Source organism: Heterocephalus glaber, unplaced genomic scaffold (assembly GCF_053883595.1).
Source record: "Heterocephalus glaber isolate CG9 unplaced genomic scaffold, H.glaber_assembly_v1.0 deba00001673, whole genome shotgun sequence".
Classification (NCBI taxonomy): Eukaryota; Metazoa; Chordata; class Mammalia; order Rodentia; family Bathyergidae; genus Heterocephalus; species Heterocephalus glaber.
In genome coordinates this window covers 13,340,473-13,361,712 of record NW_028258410.1, presented here as the reverse complement: position 1 = coordinate 13,361,712, position 21,240 = coordinate 13,340,473, and the positions used below count along the sequence as shown (strand labels likewise).

The 21,240-nt window shown below is 52.1% G+C and overlaps 1 long non-coding RNA gene across 2 annotated transcripts; it reads right to left on the bottom strand.

The window, feature by feature from the left end:
- Nucleotides 1-774: 774 nt before the first annotated feature.
- On the bottom strand, nucleotides 775-21,240 carry LOC147822172 (uncharacterized). Of its 2 annotated transcripts, XR_015446126.1 has the most exons (5): nucleotides 20,615-21,240; nucleotides 20,181-20,268; nucleotides 17,014-17,088; nucleotides 16,292-16,339; nucleotides 775-14,976 (listed from the first exon to the last, which is right to left on the bottom strand). It is a non-coding gene; the product is annotated as an uncharacterized LOC147822172 (long non-coding RNA). The 2 variants fall into 2 exon arrangements; XR_015446125.1 differs by lacking the exon at nucleotides 20,181-20,268.

Below are 21,240 nucleotides of genomic sequence, written 5' to 3'. Positions count from 1 at the left end.
CCCCGCCCGCACCCACTTTGTCTCCTCCTTCCAGGCAGCCACCATAAACCCTGGTTTCTCACCTCTGGGCTGGCTCTCTGGAAAGTATTGTTAAGAGAAAATGTTAATGGCCGGTGCTTGTGCTTTGTGCCATAAAGTTGGATGGTTAATGCGAGGGTGTGGCCACGGGTGGAGAAAGGAATTAACTCCCCCACCAAGAGACAAAAAGAAAAGACAAAAAAAAAAGGAAGGGCCCTGGTGCCTTCACCTGTAATCCTAGCACTCTGGGAGGCTGAGGCAGGACGGCCACAAGTCGCAGCCCAGGCTGGGCCATTTAGCACTTTGGCAAGACTCCGTCTCAGAATAAAACATTTAAAGAGAGGGTGGGTTCCGAGGATGTAGCTCAGTGTGAAGGCCCTGGATTCCAGGCCCAGCATAAGGGCTGAGGAGCAGGAAGGAAGAAAAGGACAAGCTACAAGGGAAGCCCTCTGGACCTGATGCCGTAGGTAGGAGAGACCTTCTAGGCCCGCTGTGGAGACACAGTTGGCCACCAGCCTCTTAAACAACAATGATGCTAATTAGAATAAGACTGGAAGCTATTGAGGGCCTGGCCCTCTTTCAGCTCTAGCTGGGCCACCTCCTCTCTGAAAATGAAACTCACCTCTGATTTCCATTTTCCTTTTTATTATTACTAAATGTCCATATATATGCAAAAGTAGAAAGAATTGTGCATAGACCCACCCTCTCCCTGGAGCACCCCCCCCCCAGGGTCTTAAGACGCCTCCCAGACAGCCCCTAGAAACACAGCAGTGTGTATCCCTAACAAATACACACTTTCAGTCCGTTGTTCTAGCCCCCTAGCCCCCAGGATTGCCATTCCCAAGAGGTTAATAATAATTTTTTACCATCTAACCACCTCTCCCTTTCTGATTTTGTATTTCTAAAGCAGGCCAGGGGAACACCTGAGAAGCTTTTTTTTAAAGTTCATTGTGAAAGGGTCTAGCTGTGTAGTCCAGGCTGGTCTTGAACTCACTACCTAGTCCAAGAACACATTGTAATCTTCCTACCTCAGCCTCCCAAGTACTGGGGTTATAGGCATGTGCCACCATGTCCAGCCTGAGAAGCTTTTAAAACTTGGCAAATGGAAAAAGTAGGAGGAGGAAGAGAAAAAGAAGGAAAATAAAAAAAGGAGGAGGAGAAGAAGAAGAAGAAGAGGAGGAAGAGGAAGAAGAAAATTTGGCAGACACAATGTAAGGCATTTCATACCTTCAAAGGCTGTGTTCAAAGCAAAAGCTACACACAGAGGATCCCAAACGACCTTTCTAGAAATGAGAGCTTCCAGGTACAGCCCCAGTCTCGGGGAAGTAGAGGCACAGTAGATGCCATCTAGGAGAAAGCCAAGCGGGGTCACGGTTTGAGGCTGGCCGTCTGCTCTCCAGAGGACCGCACAGCCAGCCACTTCCGCTGGGTCTGCTTTCTCCCCCAGATCCGGATCTTCCTGGCTGGCAGTGGTTTCTTCTTCCTCCCACCAAGAGTGAGAGCCCACAGCACCCAGCACCCAGGCCCTTCGGGACAAAAAGGGTCCCCCTGTTCCCAGGCCCCTATTCTAGTGCAAGAGACAGATGATGATAAGTCAATAAACTTTTTGGAGGCAGGGAGACAGGACCTCACTGTGTAGTTCACTCTGCCCTTGAACTCCCGGCAATCCTCCTGCCTCAGCCTCCCGAGGCTGAAGATTACAGGTGTGCACCACCATGTCCGGTGAGAAATGAATAAATTTAGAAATAAATAAAATGATTGCACATGCCTTCACCCACACTTCAGCCAAAGGAGGCCTCCCCCCAAACCTATCCAAACGGCAGGTGCTCCGGGGCTTCCCCACCTTGGGCTCTGCTCATGGGAGGGGTCAGAGCCTGCACCTCACAGCTTCCCACTCATTGCTGTGCACACCAGGTGTGCACACCCTGGACACACTCATATCATCCCTGGGACAGACAAGGTGTCTCACAAAGGTCGGTGGACTGGGAGAGCAGAGAATTCATCCATCGGGGGAAGTACCTACCAAATAGTGACCTATACAATACGATATAATATGTGCGCCAGCTTTTCATTTTTAATCTGTAGGAAGGATTCCTAAGATACAAATATGTAACTGAAGATAAATCACCCTAACCTGGTGCTGCTAACCCTAACCCTCGGGGCTGGGAGCCTGGAACTGCCACACCTGTGCCCGGAGCAGAAGCAGCCAGGAGCTACCTGAGGCCAGAACTTCAGGTGAGTGAGTCATTTAAGGTCCATATGCCCTTGTGGCCACCCTCCAGGTCATCCGTCAGGAATTTTAGCTTTTTGTAACCTGAGGGCTCCGTGTCAAGGAGCTGGTTTGTTACTGTCCCTTCTTGTCCTGAGAGCAACACAATCTTAGCCCATTAGTATGGATACCTTAGAACCCTTAAAAGGTCTCCATCCACATGGGAATAGAAATTCTACTCCTAGTTACAAGAGTCTGGGGTTGGGGTTGGGGCAAGGGAAAAGTCAAATAGATCCTAAACCCCTGTGGAGGGTGAATCTAGTGACAAGAGGTGACAAGGAACATGGGAACATGAGGGAGGCTTGCTGTCCAGCTGGTGCTGGTACAGGGGCAGATGTATCTAATATATCAGAACTGAGATGGGCACGGGTCACGGAGAAGGGAATCAGGAAATGGCCAAGATGGCGCTTCACAGGGGAGACCCTCCCACTCGGGCCCGGGCATTGAACTGGGGGCCTTCACACTGAGCTGCATCCCCAGCCTTTTATTTTTTTGAGACAGGGTCTCACTAAATTGCTAAATTGTCCAGCCTGGGCTCAAACTTACAATTCTCCTGCCTCAGCTTCCCAGAGTGCTGGGATTACAGACATGTGCCACCATGCCAGCTGGGAGAATGTCTCTCTAATTGGAAATGGTGACATAAGCCTTCCTCTTCAGACCCCAAGCATATTTTACAATTCCATATGCGTTCAGGACCCAAACCTAAGGGGCAAATTCTGTGAGAATGCTTGAAACAGAACAGAAAGCTGGTCCAGGGGAAACTTGGGCATCGGCGTGAACAGGTAGTGTGCTGGAAAAAATATATAAGTGGTCAAGAAATATGGGAAAGACAGTCCCCCAGGCCTTTCCACCCCAAGACTGGGTAGACATTAAAGATGAGCCACGGCCGCAGGGAAAGCAGAATGGCCAAGAATGTTGCTTGATGATAAATGCATGTGAGACACCGAAGATCTTTATAAAAATTCTAGGCGTAAGCCAGGTGTGGTGGCCGTGCCTGTTTCCCCAGCACTTTAAGGAGATGAATCAGGAGGATCACAAGTTTGAGCCCAGCCTGAGCAGCCCAGTGACTTAATATGGGCTCGTCTCAAGATTTTAAAAAATTCTTTACAAAAAGTGCTGGGGATTTTGCTTAGTGTGAAGGAAGCCTCTGAGTCCCACCCCCAGTACGGCAAAAAACAAAACAAACAAAAAACTTTTCAAAAATGTGTGCAAAACTAAGACTCAGAGCGTATAAAGGTCTTAATCATAACTGAGAACTGAAGAAGCAGTGTCCGTCCTAATGCACAGACGAGCAGCCTCTGGAGGTGAGCGTGGGGCACACTGGGGGACACACTAAATGAGCTGAAGGACAAGACTTGTCTTGCACAGGTGTCCCCGAGCTACACCTCACTAGAGCGCCAAGCCCTCCTAGTAGCCTTCCTGTCTTCCCTTTGCCCGACAGAAGACCGAAGGAACCTGCAACAGGTCCTGAGGACTCCAGAAGACTCTGGTTCATTAAATTCTGCAGTGTCGAATTTCCCAAGTGCTTGCAGCCTCCGGGTGCTGAACTGCCTCCAGGTGGCTTTTGCTAGGCCACAGGCTATATTAAAAGGCGTCTCCATCAAGAAGGGTAATAGTTTCGTCCTAGAGCTAGTGGTTTTAGCACCTGGTGTGAGATTATCACACTTGAGCTACCTGCCTGGCCCTGAGGGACAGGTACTAGAAACCTGTTTGCCTGGGGTTCCCAGGTGGGAGTGGGGAGTTGCCTGCGGACAGAGGCCTTCTCGCCCCTCTGAGACACCAAGCCCCTCCCTTCCCACACTTCCCTTTCTGTCCCAGGGGTAGGCGGTGCCCCGGGTGTCTGTGATTGTGACTGTCCCGTCTCCATGCTCACGGGAAAGCAGGAGCTCAGAGCTTGCTTGCTTCTGTCCCCACTGTCACTCACCCAGCCAGCCCTGGAACCCACAGCAGGTGCTCAGAGCGTATCTTTTGCGAGAAGGAAGAGCTGTCTCTTCCCCCACCGCCACCGCCACTGTGCAGTCAATAAAAGCATCTTGCTAGCCAAACAGTCACTAGGGCCCAAGTGGTCTGTTAAGCACTGTAGATGGCCCGATAGATAAATGTTTATGGCTGAACTGAGAGCTCTCCACCTACCTCTAGTGTCCTAGCTCCACAGGGGGGCTCTTGATGCCCCTGGGGCCACTGGTCCTGTCCCCTCCCTCTGCTTCCTCCGAGGACCTCCTCTCTCTGGCCCACTGAGCCCCGGGATTTCAGGCCAGCTGCTCTGCTCTGACGCTGTCTCCCCTTGCACAAGGCCTGGCTGCCTGTCTCTTCCCCCAGCACCCCCTCCAGCAGGCCTGACTCCTTGCAATCTGTGCCAAGGTTTGACTCCTGCTGTCGCTGGAAGCCCCTGAAGCAAGGATGCAGGCTCTGTTGTTCACCTGAAGCCCAGGGCCTAAAGATTTGTAATGGGGCCCTGGGAAAAAGACGTCAGGGCTAGGATAGGCACCTTGAGGCCCCGGGTTGGGGTGGTAGGCCCGAGAAAAGGCACCTGTGGCTTTACACCCAAGGCGGAGAGAACGGATCGGTCGGGCCTGCCTCAGTGCCACGGAGCTGCGTGGACCCTGGACACTGCCATTTCCAGTTTAGATGCATGCAAGCTGACAGAGGCTGGATGACTTTGAGTGAGGGAGGAAGACGGACCGGACCCAGAGCCCGGGCCCAGGCATGAGCTCCTGAACAGCCCCTTGCTGAGCACAGTCACGCAGATGCCCACCTTGGACCAGGTCGTGCTGGGTACCCACTGCCCTGACTCTAACCTGGCCCCAAACTCCTGAGCCTCAGTTTCCTTATCTGTGAATGGCAGTATTCCCAGGCCCGGCCCAAGGGGCATCTGGAAGTTGAGATGGGGTGGCGCCTGGTGCCCAGGCAGCTGAGGTCGCTGCCATGCAGGGCTGGGCACTGGCACCTCTGCCCTCTGCAGGGCCTGCTCTGCATGAGTGGCTGCCATGGAGCAAGGCCTTTGTGACGCTCATTGTGGGTCAGACTTGCAGGGACGGCGAACTTTCAGAGACGAGTGCCCAAACTGTGACCCCAGACCCACTTATTTTTCGCCCAGTGCCACAGTGCAATCAAACCTGAATACTGAAGTTTTAGTTTAGAAAAGAAAACTCAAACAACTGATGATGTCATCGCAGAGGCACGCGCCATGTGTTCGCCACCTCTAGGTTAGAGTGAAGTCCACATCCCATGCCCAGGGGTCTTCTCCTGGGGGAGGCAGGAGCCTCCCATACCCGAGGCAGGGTCTGGCTCTGGGGCTGGGTGGTGCTCCAGGGGCACTAACTCCTCCAAGGGGTGAGGAGGTGAGGTCCATTTTCGTTGTGCCCTAGGGGTGCCAGGGGGATCAACTGGATCAGAGCACAAAATCCCAGCCCCCTGTGCCCGGTTATAGTGAGGGTTTAGGCCCCATTCTCGAAACCACTCCACCTTCCTGGTCCTCTCTTGTCCAGTTTAAAGCCTTCCTGGTAGAATGTGGCACCCAAACTCCCAAGTTCCACCTGCTCCAACTCCAGTACTGAGGCCGGGGTGGGGGTGGGGATCTTCCCTGTCAGCCCATCCCCTCGTTGACAGGCAAAAAATTGGGGGGTTGGGTTGAGTAGAAATTGTGAAAGTTAATTGAAAGACTCAGGGCCTCTTGGGCACAGTGGGCCAATTACATCTATAATCTCAGAGCTCTGTGAGTCTGAGCAGGAAGACAGCAAGTGAGAGCCCAGCCTGGGCAGTTTAGTAACTTGGCATGACTGCGTGAAAAACAAACAAGAAGACAAATTTTAGAAAGAGGGGGTGGGGATGTAGCTCAGTGCGAAGGCCCTAGGTGCAATCCTCTGACAAAGAAAGGAAGAGAGAGAGAGAGAGAGAGAGGGAGGGAGGGAAGGAGGGAGAGAGGGAGGGAGGGAGGGAAGGAAGGAAGGAAGGAGGGAGGGAAGGAGGGAGGACAAGCATCCAGGTGCTGTCCCAGGCTGCAGGACCTGGGGGCGACCCCCTGCTGGGTATGGGCCCGGTTCCAAACTCCTGGGGACCCGCCTCCTCCTCCTGCCTCCTCCAGCCTCCTCAGTGGCCCCCTTGGTCCTGCAGAAGGAGACACTCAAGGCAGAAGGAAGGCGATGGGGAAGGAGGAGGGACAGGAGAAGGCAGATTCCTAGAGGTCCCCGAGGGTGGAGGCAAAGCGTCAGAAGCCCAGCCCCAGTAGCCCATTGTATTCATAGCCCAGGGCTCCGCTCACTGGGCCCTTTGCTATTAACTGCTGCAGGATGTTTTTGCTTTTCCCTTTGTCCCCAGACGGGCCTCCTAAGCTCTGCCGGCTACCCCAAATTCACAGTCCTCCTGCCTCAGGCTCCCCGGCAGCTGGGGTTACAAGGCTACCTCTTGCCCAGCTAAGGAGGTCTGTTTTTTTTGTCCTTTTTCATTACTGAAGATGGAAGTCAGGGCCTCCTGGGGCCCCCATTTTACAAGGAGGAAGCTGGAGGGTTAGGAGGGAAAATTTCTTTGGGATATTGAGAGATACAGACCTTCTATCCCAAATGTATCTAAAAACATCATTCTTGAGTCATTTACTTATTCAGTCGTGCATTCCCTCATTTATCCACTTAACCATGCAATAAATGAGTGCTTGCTATGCAGCTGGCTGCCAGAGGCAGAGGTTTTCAGGGTTTTGGGTTAAGACCTCTTTACTGTAGGTGCTGTGGGGTGAGGTGTTAAGGGGCCTGGGGATCCAATGCAGGGTCGTGCAGGCACCCAGGCCCTCCCCAGGCCACAGCCCAGCCCAGAGTCTATTTGCATTTTAAAAAATGATTGAAATCCTATTTTCTTTTCGTTATGTGGGTTATCAATACTCACTGTATTCAAAATGACTGACATATTTAATACTTGTTTATTGACTCTAAGTGATAATAACAAACTCATTACATATTAACCCAAAACACGTTTTTAAAAAACTAATCTTATTCTCCAAAACTATGAGAACAATCCGACGAGAATAGGTTTTGCAAGTTCCTTTAACGTCTTGCTTAATGGAAAGTTTCTCCTCCTGCCTGTGTGTGCTGCGATGTCAGGCAGCTCGGGAAAATTCCACTGCACAGAGCCCAAGAGGCGAGCAATAGGACCCCCGACGTTGTCCCGAAATCGATGTGACCCAGACCTGCCGCAGAGCTCTGGGGGCCCCTCTGCCAGCCAAGAGCCAGACCCACCCTGGAAGCTTCCTGCCTGGTGACAATGGCTCCCAGCGGTGGCCACAGCCTGCCGTGGCCCGTGGCCTTTGCTGTCCCCTCCATGGTCCCTCCCGGGCTCTTTCCTGGTTTCCTCCTAGGCATCTTCCTTCCCCTCGCCATCCCTCCACACGGCTCTGCTCTTTCCCTGAGGCTGAGTCTGAAGTTTGCTGCTTTTGCTGTGTTTGGTGCCGGGCCCTGGGCCGGTTCTGTGTCTCCCTGATTTCCTGTCTCACGGTTGAGGGGACCAAGCCCTGACTCTCGGGGGCCTCTGTAGTGCCAGATGTGACAGCCAGCCCATATTTACGGTGCGACTTCACTGTGTGCAAGGAACAAACAAATACTTTGCTTCCAAGAATACCATTTTCTCTCTATGTGAGAGAAAAGACAAGTCTTCATTCATAAAACAAGTCTTCACTGAGTGCTGTCTACATGCTCGGCACCAGATGCCACATGTAAAGCACCAGGGAGCATGTTAGGAAGTCCTCAGCTGGTCATGGTGACGCACGCCAGTAATCTCAGCACGTGGGAGGCTGAGGCAGGAGGATTGCTATGTGTTTGAGGCCAGCCTGGGTTACACAGTGAGTTCAAGGCCAGCCTGAACTACACAGGGAGGCCCTGGCTCAAAAACAACAACAAAAATTTTGACATTCTGCACAGCAGCTTTGAAAATGAGGTCTAGTGACTTCAACCATTTTTCATATACCTGCTGGCCATCTGTGACTTTGGAGAAAAATCCACTCAGATCCTTTGCTTGTTTTTAAGTTGACTTACTGTGTTCTCTTGGTACTGAGTTGAGTTCCTTATATATTGCTGTACAGAAACTTTTTGGTTTGATATAATCCCATTCATCTATCTTTATTTTCATTGCTTATGTTTTTGGTTCCTATTCAAAAGACTATTGTCCATACTGATGTCAAGGAGTTTTTCTTCACATTTTCTTCTAGTGGCTCTATAGTTTCAGGTGTTACATTTAAATCCACTTTGAGTTTGTTTTGTTTTGTTTTTGGAGACAGGGTCTCTTTGTATTGTTCAGGCTGGCCTTGAAGTCACTATGTATTCTGGGCTGGCCTCCAACTCATGGCAATTCTCCTGCCTCAGCCTTCCGAGTGCTGTGAGGGATTACAGGCATGCACCACCATGCCTGGCTTGAGTTGATTTTTGTATATGTGTGAGATAAGGGTCTAACTTCATTCTTCAGCATGTGGCTATCCAATGGCCGCAATGCCACTCAGTGTTAAATTTACAAAATATATTTTATTGTTGTTGTTGTTTTTGGTACTGGGGATTGAACTCGGGACCTTACATTTTCAAGATAGGCACAGCGCCACTGAGCTAAATCCCTGGCCTTACAAAATACATTTTAAAAGAATTAGTACAAAATATATATTGTGAGAGTATCATTATATGTATAGCTAAACCTATTTGGAAATAATGACCAGCTGGATGTGGTGACATGTGCCTATAACCCAGAATTTGGGGGGCTGAGATGGGAGGATTACAAATTTGAACCTAGCTTGGGCTACTTAGCTACTTCACCAGACCCTGTTTCAAAATAAGAAATTTTGAAAAGCCTAGAGGTGTAGCTCGGTGGCCCTGGGTGTATCACACACAAACACACACACACACACACACACACACACACACTGCACTGGGCCAACTTATTTCTTTAGGATTCCTGCACTTGGTTTAATTACTTTCTTTCTAGGGATCAAATACTTTATTTTTTTCACTCTTTGAGATAGAAATGTAAGGTTCATCTGCTGAGGCTCCCCGGCTTAGTGTACACACAGTACCTGTAGGCAGTACTGGAAGAAGAAAGACCTAGAGCATTTCTTCACCCAGGCTGTGTCCTCACTCCCACCTGCTAACCACTGTTCCCAAGGCTACCCTCCACCTTATCGCCTGCCCTCACCCCCTGTGGGTACTGTCTGGGGCATTGGCTGGACAGCAGGTCTGTGAGATTCATAGATGCTTCCTTGTTCTTTATGGGCAGAGCGGCGGCAGCTGCTCAGGGGCTGGTGTTTTTGTTCACCAAGGCTTACTGGACACTGGGCCATTCTGGTTAGGAACTGTTATCTCCCAGTTAGATGCCAGTGTACCCTCCCTGGTCTCGACAGCAGAACACATCTCAGACCTTGTCAAATGTCCCCAGAGGGAGCCCTTCACCCCTTGAGGAGCTACTGATTGAATAATCCCAGAGCTCTGCCTCAGGTGCTGGTCGTTTAGATCTATTGCCCTTCCTACACGGAGACATGACCTCATCCCAGCCTCACCAGTGCCAGTGAGCCAGTGAAAGATACTAGATTTTTATTGTTTTGTTTTGGGAGGCAAGGTCTCACTACATAGTGCAGGCTGACCCAGGACTTGTTAAACAGCCCAGGTTGGCCTCAAAATACTGGGTCTGTATAGCTACACTGTGTTCAATCTCCAGCACTACCAACAAATAAAGAAATAAAATCAAGAAATTTTAAAAGGGCAAAGAGCATAAACAGAACAGAAGTTGTAACACCCGTGAGCAGTGAACATTTGAAAAGACGAGAATGGAACGCGCCGTTTCCTCTGGGGCTGGGGACCCTGATGGCAGAAATGAGGACTTGGTCTGGTCACCTCTCTACAGCCTTCGCTCTGGCCTTTCTCTGTACCATTGTCGGGTGTGGGAGGGGTGGGACCACCCTAGAGACAGCAGCGTGCTGCTCAAGGCCCCAGAACGAGTGAACCTGGTGTCCCCTGGCAGCCCCTGCACAGCCCAAGGGCGCCTTGCTTGTGCCCCGGGCTGCTTCGATGACTCCTTGGCCGAATTGTTTGTGCTTAGTTCCCAGTGGATTTCTCGGCAGCTGGCGAGTGTCTCACTCCCCTGCCCCTGTGCCTCAAGTGCAATGGGAAGCAGCGGTAGATCCTGCCTGTAGGGTTTGTGTGTGGATGAAGTGGAATAACCCATGCGAAAGGGCTCAGACTAGTAAAGGGCACACAGCGGGCAACAGTGCAAGTTGCTATTCTGCGCAGTGCCCTAAATCAGAGAAAAGAGACACAAAACATTCGGAATGTGCTATCATCAGTGTTACATTGTTACACTTCAAATCAGTAACAACAACAAAAAAATAAAATCAGCAACAAGTCTCCAACCAACCAAAAAAACACAAAACAAAACGCAGAATGACAAAATGGAAGACGAAAGGGACCAAGAGGAGAAAGAAAGGAAGAAGGAAACCAAGGAGGAGGAAAGCAAAAGCAAAGTACTGAAGAGGAAGTAGCAGTGGCCCACCATTGTTACTGAAGTCATAACAAGCGACAGTATACATTTTGTGTGGGATCTGCTCCACCTGCTATATCATACGTAATACAGGTTTTGAATAGAAAAAGTGTGTTTCTCTGGGAACGAGGGTGTGGGAAAACTGAGGATTTTTCTTCCTTTTTTCTCTTTTTGTTTTTTTTAGACAAGTTCTCCATACTCCGCAGTTCAGGATAGTTTGAACTCAGTCTGGCCTCCGTCTAGCAACGATCCTCCTGCCTCAGCCTCGTAGTGCTGGTGGTGCTCCACCAGGCCAAGCCTTTCCACTTCATTTCCTTCTGTGTCTGCCTTTCAAACAATCTCACCATGTAGGTCTCTGGTGAAGAGTCCTCTCTCTTTTTGTTGTTGTTTTTTGAGACAGGGTCTCACTATGTAGATAAGGCTGGCCTCAAACTCATGGTGCTTCTCCTGCCTCAGCCTCCCAAGTGCTGGGATTCCAGGCGTGCACCTCCATGTTGGGCTAAGGGTCTTCTCTTTGAAGGAGCTCTGGTCCCCACCACTCCCAGCCCCTGTTGCCCCTCCTGGCCTCGCAGCAGTGTGATGCAGTGTTAGCCTGTGTCCTCCAGGGCAGAAACGCAACCTCTCCTCTGCACCGTCCCTGGCACCTGATGGTGTGGGCAAACTGTCTGTCGAGTGAACGAGGAAATCCACTGCTCAGCAGTGAGGCAGAGCATTCCAAAGGCATCCACCCTGGGCCACAGCTCAGCGGTAGATGGGGACAGTGGCATCGTGGGCCCCATTCTCTGCAGACCATGGGCTCCGTCCAGGAGCCTGGCTTCCCAGGTCATGGGTCCCCACGCCCAGAAGAGTCTTGCCTCCCCAGGGCTCAGTTCTGTCCTAGTGTCCTTTTGTCTTCTCTGCTCCATGCTGGACTTCTAATCCTGGCCTCCCGAGGCCACATTGCAGACTTACAGCCATGGGCAAGCACAGAACTCTGCTTAATCTTTGACCTCTGGCATTTTTTTTCTTCTTCTTTCTTTTTCCTGGTACTGAAGATTGAAGCCAGGGCTTTTGCCGTAAGCTACCTCCCAGCCCCCTTTCTATTTTAAATTTTGAGACAGGGTCTAGTTAAGTTGCTGATTTTCCCAGGCTAAACTGGAATTTATGATCTTCCTGCCTCAGCCTCCCAGAGTGTGGAATTACAAGCATGTGCCACCACACCCCTCTGGCATTTCTCTCCTTTACCCTCCCTCCCTTCTTTCCCTATTCCCCTCTCTTCCTCCCTCCTTTGCTTTCTCCCTTCCTTCCATCTATTTTCCATGGTTGGAAAACTGTCACACACACACACACACACACCTCTTTAAATATTCATCCTGGGGCTGGGGATTTAGCTCAGTGGTTTCACCGCCTGCTGCGCAAGCACAAGGACCCGAGTTCGATCCTCGGTACCAAAAATAAATAAATAATAAATAAATAAATATTCACACTGCCCAAATATGAGCATCATGAGTTTGGCCATCAGCTTTGGTACTGCTATGGCTCCCAGAGCCCACAACAGGGCCGGGCACACAGTGGGCCCCTCCAAGTGTTGAGTGTTTGAATGAGCATGTCTCCTCTGGGAGCCTCTGGAGCACAGGGTTCCGTTTACCAAACATCGAGTGAAGGCCCTGAGGAAGCAAGGAAGGAAGGAGGGAAGTACTGGAAGCTTGTCACATTTGCTGATGAGTCAGCTCCTGACTGGGCTGATGGACCTGGGAGGTGGGCTTGGCTGAGGGGGGGGGGTGCAGGGAGGGCTCTGATTCGGGGAGGCTTGTGTGTGGTCAGCCTGAGGAGGGGGGTTCAGCCTCGGGTAGAGGGAGCAGCTGCTGGGAGAGAAAAGAATGAGTAACCAATGACAAGCATAAGTAATAATACGATGTTACAAGCAAATGGGCCTATCTGTAATATTTGCTACATAGTAAGTGATCATTCTGGGAAGGTCCACATCAGCTTTCCAGCCCTGGGGGAAGCCTACGTAAAAAGTGACTTTGCAGGCCTGGGGATTTAGCTCAGTGGCATTGAGCCTGCCTGGCAAGTGCAAGGTCCTGAGTTCGACCCCCAGTACCAAAAAAAAAAAAAAAAAAAAGAAAGAAAAAAAGTGACTTTGCCCTCTGTCTGCTGCCTCTGCAGAGCAGGCTATAGCTGCCAGAGCCTTGCCAGCTGGATGCGAAACTGAGGCAAAGAAAAATATGTGCCCCTATATGCACTTAGCCACATAGCCTCCCAAACAGAAACAAAGTTCTACAGTCAAAAAACAGGAGCACAATAATGGGCAATACCGGACCGGGTACACACCTGTAATCCCAATATTCAGGAGGCTGATACAGGAGAATTTTGAGTTTGAGGACAACCTGGTCTACATAGCAAGTTAAGGCCAGCTAAACCCCATCTCAAAACATAAACAACAACAAAAAATAACAAACCCCACAAAACTAGGGCTTTGTGTACTGCTTAGCAGTAGACCATGTGCTTAAGAAGGGTGAGGCCGTAGGTTCTATCCCCAGTTTCAACCAACAATCAAATAACCCTACATACAGTTTGCTCAGCTTTTTCCTTTCTTTTCTTTTTTGCAGTGCTAGGGATTGAACCCAGGACCTTGTTCATGCTAAACCAGCCCTACCCCTGAGCTCCATCTCCAGATCAGCCACTCTCATTAACCCACTTGGTAGGGAACGAAGAGGGGCTTGGAACTTGGAGCTGAAGGGAGATACCTGTCTCTACTACATGACCCAGGGCAGTAAAACAACAGAGAGCTTGTCTTTATTTAACATTCTGCTATTTTATTCATTGTGTATTTCTTACATTCATTTTCATATGTTCAACTTTCCTCCCACACCTGCACTCCAGCCCCATGGGGAGTGTGGGTCCTCTTTCCCAGGGTCATCTGGAGTCTGGGGCACTGGTGGTCCCTTGGGTTGCTTCTGACCTGTCCTCACACTGGGAGTTCAGGCAAGAAACAGGATTATTTCACATGGAAGGTGCTGGAGAAGTTTTGTTTTCTGGTGTTCACCTCTTTGAAGCCTTAATGTTTTCCTGGGTAAAATTTCAAAACTGGATTTAGAATCTAATCCTTCGGGTGGGGAGGAGCACACAGGACAAGCGAGAAGCCATACAGACAGGGAAAAACAATCAGATTCTATCTGTATCATTCATTCATTCATCAAGACAGAGTCTCACTATGTAGCCCAGGGTGGCCTCAAACTGTTGCTCTTCCTGCTTCAGCCTCCAAAGTGCTAGGATTACAGGCATGACCCACCACATCGGGCGCTCAAATTCTAGGTTTTTTTTGGTTCCAGGGATTGAACTCAGGATCTTGCGCTTGCAAGGCAGGGGTGGTGCTACTGAGCTAAATCCCCGACCCTAAAATTCTACTTTTAAAAAACATCCTGTTTGAATTAATAAGATCTATTTCCTTACTTCCCTGTTTCTCCCAAATCCATACAAATTAGAGGATTTTTATAACACACTGTGTACACAAATGAAAGGCATTTATAAAACAAAATAAAATCAAAGTCTGAGGAGTGGTTTGGAGCTGGTTAAACTGGCCGTTTCAAAGGCCAATTTGGTTTTTTTTTGGTTTTTTTGGTACCTGGGATGGAACAGGGGTCCTTGCTCTTGTGCAGCAGGCGCAAAACCATTGAGCTAAATCCCCGGCCCTCAAAGGCCAATTTGTGATAAGATTAAAGAACAGCATCCTTTCAGTATAAAGAGTTCTGAGATCTGGACCACAAAGAGGAATCCAGGGACCCCTTAATTTATGCAGAGCTGGTTTGGGAACTGATCTGACTCACTGTACAGCCCGATCTCACACGTGAACGCAGGAAGGAGCACACCCTGGCCTTCCCCGGGGTCAGCCTGGCCGTGGGCGAGGCCGTGGGGGAGAGTCATCTGGAGCACCTGGGGTCTGGGGGGTCTGGGGTGTGGCGGCCACGAGTTTCCACCCTGAAGCGAGGTGCCTGGACTGCGCCCTCACTTTGAGAACTCTTGCTTTACGGAAGTCCAGGATTCTAGTGGATGACAACTTCCGAACTGACAAATAAATGAAACCGGATGTGCTTGCAGTAAGTCTGATTCCAGCAGTCCCGTGGCTTTGCACAAAACAAAAATATGCTCTTGCTTCCCAGGATAATTTAGGGTCTGTCCAACTTACAACACTTCTCTTCAAGATATCTAAGCTGTGTAGGAAAAAGAAATGTTGGCTGAAGACATTTTCCAATTCTTGGTTTTGGAGGCTAAAGATTTTGTTGGTGGTGGAGAGAAATTATACACATAAGAGATGTAATATATAGTCACACACACGTCTTCTCTAAAATTTTTTGTGTTGGCATACCTGGTATTAAAGAGGGGTTGGAGGTCAGTATTTATAACAGTAGACCTAGAGTAGGATACACTTTTCTTTTTTTTAGTTTCCAGATTTAATTCGGTGTTGATTTTTGCTGGCTAGAGCTCCCCTCTGACTCCTTGGGGTGCCATGGAGACACAGGGGGCTTTTCAGTGGTGTTGTTTTCAGGCTGGCTGCCCCACTGAAAGGGGTCCCGACACACAGGATGCAGAGTTTGGCACCAGAGCCAGGAAGCCAACCTCTGTGTGCCAGGTGAGGAGGACACAGGAGGAACCTGAAGGCACTGCAGCCTGGCGCCTGGAGCTTTAAAAAGTGGACGGTTACAGGTTACAGCAGGAGATCTTGGAGTTCAAGGCCCGCCTGGGCTAAGAGTGAGTTCAAAGGCAGCCTGAACCACACAGTGAGACCCTGCCTCAAAGAAATCAAAAAATAAAAATAAAAAAAGAAAGAAAAGTGGACCAAAGTGTCCCTGGAGACCCTGTTGGTTCTGAGTATCTTGGAAAGCTGGGAACTTACAGGAAAAGGGTCCTGGGAAGAACTGAACCTTGCCCCAGGGCAGGTGTGTGTGTGTGTGTGTGTGTGTGTGTGTGTGTGATCAAAATCCAAGACCTCTCCCAGTACCTCTGCACCATTACTGTAGTGTAACAGACAACATGTCCCTTTTTCTGAGGAGTTACTGCATCTTTTTTTTTTTTTTAATTATAAAAGATACAATCACAACAACCAAAAAAAAAATAACCAGAAACATGTAACAATAGTTTTTGGGGGGAGGTACCGGAGATCCAACTCAGGACCTTGTGCTTGCGATGCAGGTGGTGGCACCACGGACCTAAATCCTCGGCCCATGTAACAATAATTTTTAAAAAACTTCCTTTCTGGATTAAATTTTAAATAAAATCAGGATGTTCAACAGCAACTTTGTGTTCGTTTTGAAAAATAACTGTAACAAGATATATTAACTACAATCCCTTCTCCAAGGAAAACAACCACAAAGGAAACCCCAACCCTAAAGAAATGCAAATCAGCCTTACCGCTCCCCGCCCCACCTCACTAGGTGTAGGGTCTGACCTGGGTCCTATTCAGGACCGTACAGCATGGTAAGTGTTGCTCTTACAATAAAATAATATTCAAGTCAAAATCCTACTTACGAGGTGTAGAGTGTGTTCAGTGGTGGAGTCAGGTCCTGGATTTGATCTCTAGCACCAAAACAAAGAAACAGTTTTTAAAAATCCGACTTCCACTTCCAAACAAGACTAAATTTCCTGTTCACCTCTTCTTTGCTCCAAGACACAATGTTTAAGCCCCTCTCCATGAAACTGTGGCTGTACTTAAATCACTTTTTGTTTTGCACAAGGTAGAAATTTACATTTCTTTCTTTGGATGGCTCGGTCATAAAGATCCCTCCGTGCATTTAAAAAACCGAGGCTTTGAAGGTTCTGGGGTCAAAGAGATGCTTTGGAGGTTGGGGTTCTCCTGACACTTCTTTCTTCTAGGGCCTTCGAGGAACTTGGGATTCCTTTGCAACCAGTCTCCCTGTGAAATAAGCTGCTGGGGTTGTCCTGGCAGGTTTTGGAGAAGCAGCAAGGACTCCGAAAATTTGCAGCAGTCTACTTTTCTCGCTCCTGGCTGGTCTGGGGGAGTAGACCCGCCCTGAGCGCTTATTTCTTTGTATATTTATAGTCTTCCCCAGGAAGATTGTATTTTACCGGGCTCTCAGGTTCCCCCCAAACCTGGGTACTTCGCCTCTTTCCTTAAGGGAAATAGCTCGTGATCACCAAGGTGCAAAACCACTCAGGCATTTGAGGAAGACACCCCCCCCCCAGCCCACCGCCTTCACCCATAGAATTCACTACCCCTGGCTTCATTTTACCTGGACCTGGAACTTGAAGTCAGATGAAAGCTAGACACGAGGGCTCAGATTTCACGGAAATGTTAACAGCTCCGGCTGTGGAGATAAAGTAAATAAATGAGTAAATACAAACAAACAAATAACAATGTCTTTTGCCAGCAAGACACACTACATTAAAAAATCTGCCGGAAGGAGCCCCCTACTGCATGTCAGACAAACTTGAAGACCACGCAGCCGGCCAGGGAAGACCCTACGCAGAGGGCGCGAGCTGGCGGTTTCCAGGAGGGAGGAGGGCAGGGGAGGAGTAAGGGAGACCTTTCAGGTGTGTCTTCCAATCCGACAGCTGTTTTGGTTGTGCATCTGTCCTCCCACCCCACCCCGCCCCCTCCCCGTTAATTAAATACACGCTCCCAGCCGGAGTTTACAGCTCTGGACTCGGCCCTGGGGGAGCTCTTTCCTGGTGATTGGAACTCTTAAAACTCAGGTCACAGAGGAGAAGCTGGCAACATGAATTTCCAGTTCCTAAGGGTGAGGAGAGAGGCCTGGGCGGAGCGCAGGGAGAGGAGGCAAGCGGAGGACCCTGCCAGGAGGGAGGGATGGCAGTGGGGGCAGGCGCGCGCCTGAGTGCGGGTGGCCGCTGCCGGGAGGCCGCACCCGCCCCAGACTGGAGCCGGGAGCCCGGTCTGCTCCTCCCAGCGTCTGGCCACCGTGGGCCTCCTCTTCCCCTTGCGGCGACCAAGATAAGTAGTTTGGCTTAGCTGGCCCGGAGGTGAGTGGCGGCTTCGGACCTCGAGCCACGGACGCCTCCAGGTAGACCCAGTGTCCCGCCCTAGACCTCCAGCCTGGCCTGCGTCGACCGGGCAGCTCCGGGGATGTCCGTGGAGGAGTGACAGCTCCGGGGAGCCTGCCTCGCTGCCGGGCCAGGTGCGCGCGGCCTCTAGCCGGCGGGGTCCCCGGGGCTGCGCAGGGGACGGCCAGGCGTGTCTTCGAATGGGCCCCCAAGAGCCACTAGGAAGGTGGCCTTGACTACTAAGCAACTTTGTGACTTTGAGGCAGTTGGAAGACTCAAAATCCGCCTTTGCTGGTTATGGAACGGGGCAGCTTGGGAGGCTTTGCCTGCGACGTTTCTTACGGAGAGTGAGGTACAAATGAGGGACCGCAGGAGATCTGGGACAGAAACGGACGGGTCTCCTCAGGAGCCTGGGGACCTCAAGGGCCCTCTGCCTCGCCTTGCTTTTGTGTAAAGAGTAGTTTGTTGTAAGGACGCGCTAAAGGCTCAGGAGGTGCTGCGCTCTGAGGCCTGGTAGTGCGTTGGAAGCTGGTGCTGGGGCGACTTGGAGCGGGCTGAGGCCGAGGCCTCACTGTAAGTATGCAGTGCCTGCTTCGCACGCTATTAGGCACATTAGCCGGGCGTGTGGCACACACCCTGGAGTCTCAGCACTCTGGGAGGCCGAGACAGGAGGACCACAGGTTCCAGTCTGGGCAACTTAGCTAGACTCTGTCTCAAAAGAAAGAATTAAACAGGGCTCGGGAATGTAAATATAGCTCAGTGTGATGGCCTTCAGTTCAATATCTAGCACTGCAAACAAAAGCAGCTATTTTCATCAATTAATTAATTTTGGGGGGCTGCCTGAGAATTGATGCCGGTAGGATCCCGAGGCAGGTGCCTTGGTGGGCTCTGACAGTTCTGGGTACTTTCTAAACCCCAGCGGGTGTCAGTCCCTGACCGGAGGGTGGGTGCAAGGATGTGCCCCCATCTGCCTCGGCCCAGCTCCTCTGTCCCATTCGGACCCCCCCCCCCCCCCGCCTTTGACTGAGATCCCAGGCGGAGCTCGCGCTGTTCCGAGGGGTGGGACAGGCCCAGCGCGTGGCGGGTGTCCCCTAAAGCGCTTGGGGGCCTCCACCTGCAGCCCGGGCCCCCCTTCCCCTGGGGCGAGGAACCGGAGTCCTAGGCCCGCCCCGATCCAGCTCCATCCGCCGGCCTGCTTCTTCGCTCTGGGGTGGGGGTGGGGCGCAGAAGACTCCGGCCTGAGGCGGGGAACCCTAGCTCCGGGGGCGCCCACCTGGGCCGGGCCTGGTGGAGGTGGCTCACAGCCCGGCTCTGCTGTCCTTGCCGACTCGGAGACGCCGCGTCTGAGCCCGGAGTGTAAGACTGCAGGCTCCCTAGGGGGCAGCAGAGGGGAACCCCCCAGCCTTCCACCCCGGCATCCCCCCCTTTCACAGGGGAGGATCTGTCCTTTCGCCTCTGTTAGGCTAGGTGCGGGGGTGGGGTGGTGCCCAAGGGCGCGTCCTCCCGTGGGCGTGGGCGAGGGGTGGAGCTTGCGGGAGGCCGGTACCGGAGCTCGGCTCAGTTGGGCTTGCGCCATCCCGGCCGTCTGAAGCCGGGCGTGTAGTGCTGGGGCAGGGTCCGCCCAGGCAGGGAGAGGATCTATATGCTCCAGCCGCCTTCGCGCGCGGAGGGCTGCGCTGCAGTTGCCGGGCGCCTTTGCCAAGCGCCGGGCCCTTGGATCTCCCGCGAGGCGGTGCAGCCCCCGCGGCCCGCGGCTCCCTCGCCTCCGCCCTAGACGGAGGCGGGAGTCTCGGTCCCTCCGGGCGGCTCGGCTGGGAAGGACAGCTTGGGCTCGGGGTGGGGTGTAAGACCTGCAGCCCACTGCTGGCGCCACACTGAGGGAGGCGAAGGAGTCGATACGAGGGACTTTCAGGCTGTATCCTGATCGGGTCTTGGAGAGCAACCCGAGATCACAAGGCCCGTGGCGGAGGGAGAGGCCAGTGTCCCGGACCTGGGAGTCCGGGGCGCCGCAGCCTCCTTCTCGCGAGAGCCTGGGACCCCACCTTCCCGGCCCGGGCGTCTTGTTTGAGCAGGTGCCCCGCTCCCGCACCCCAACTCCAGGCGCGCGCCTTCTGCGGTTATTCCACCCCAGGGGCCCGGTGTTCGGGAGACGAAGTATCAGGATCGCATCTTTGAACGCTCGGTCCTATGTATTCCGAGCAAAGCCCCTCACACAGAGACAGACACCCTTGGTCCGAAAAACCCAGCGGTGCCAACTTCAAAGTTCTCTTAGCACATCTTGTCGGAAAGACACCTCGGCTCTGACTGCTAAGGAGAGGAGGGGCGTTTCGCTCGGAGGGCATCTAATTTTATCTTAGTTATTTATGGTAGGCCCACCTGAATCTAAAGAAATGCTCACCCAACCAGAGAGGGGCAGGAAGGTGGGGGATGCCGTGTTCTGTGGGTGCTGGGTCCGATCCATTCCGAGTCCAGGGCGCTATCTTGTACTGATAGTGATGATTACAAGATTGGATTTAGACTCAAATCGAAATTCTCTGTACCTCCAACTCCTTTGGAATATTTAAATCCAGCCCCAGGAGCCAGGAGGTTGTTCGAACAAAAACCCACCTCCCATTACCAACTTTTCTCTTGCCATGAGAATTGGTTCAATTAATAATTGGTTCAAAGAATTTCTTTTCTGTATATTAAAAATTAGCATTAAACGTTGCTTTTAGGTTTAGGGGAAGGAGACAAGGTTTATATGGAAGGAAGTTTCGTTTTTCACCTCCTCCTCCAACTCCGTCTCCAAGAGTTGCTCCCTGCAGCCCCCTCCCACGTCCGGAGCCTCCTTACCCCGCTCGCCCGGCTCAGGTTCGAGTCCGGCCCGCACCTCTCTCCAGGGAGAGTTGAGGCTGGGGGCGGGCAATGCTCGGCAGCGCAGGGCCGGGCCGGGCTGGGGAGTCGGTGCCCCGGCTGCAACCAGCGGCGGGAGACTGAGCTGCGGGCCACAGCGGCGGCGCGCTGCTGTTCCCACGCCGGCCGTCTCCTGGGCGCTGGGGCAGACGCCCCAAGCCTTTCCTCACTGCTTCCCGGGGCCGTGGGGCGGGCAGATGGGGGCCCCAGCCCGAGGGGGCGAGTGGGTGGGGCGTGCGTTTAGGAGCCGAGGGCACCTCGGTGTTGACAGCCGGCTTTCGGGGCTCTCGGGCGCTTGGATCCCGGTGCCAGCTCGGTCGAGGGGTCGAGGGTGTGGCGCATGACGGAGGGAGGCGCTCGGGGCCTCGGTCTCGCAGTCCCCACGTGCTGTACCGAGGCACCGCTCTCGGTTTCTCGAGCCTCGCGAGTGGGGTCCCGGACGCCGCGGGTGCGGGGCGGAGCTAGCCGGGACTGGCAGAGGCCGCCCTGCCCGCTCCTCCGCCGGCCCCCGGGGAGGAGCTATGATAATTTCCCTCAATAAGGCGCTGGGTCCCTGAGCGGCGGGA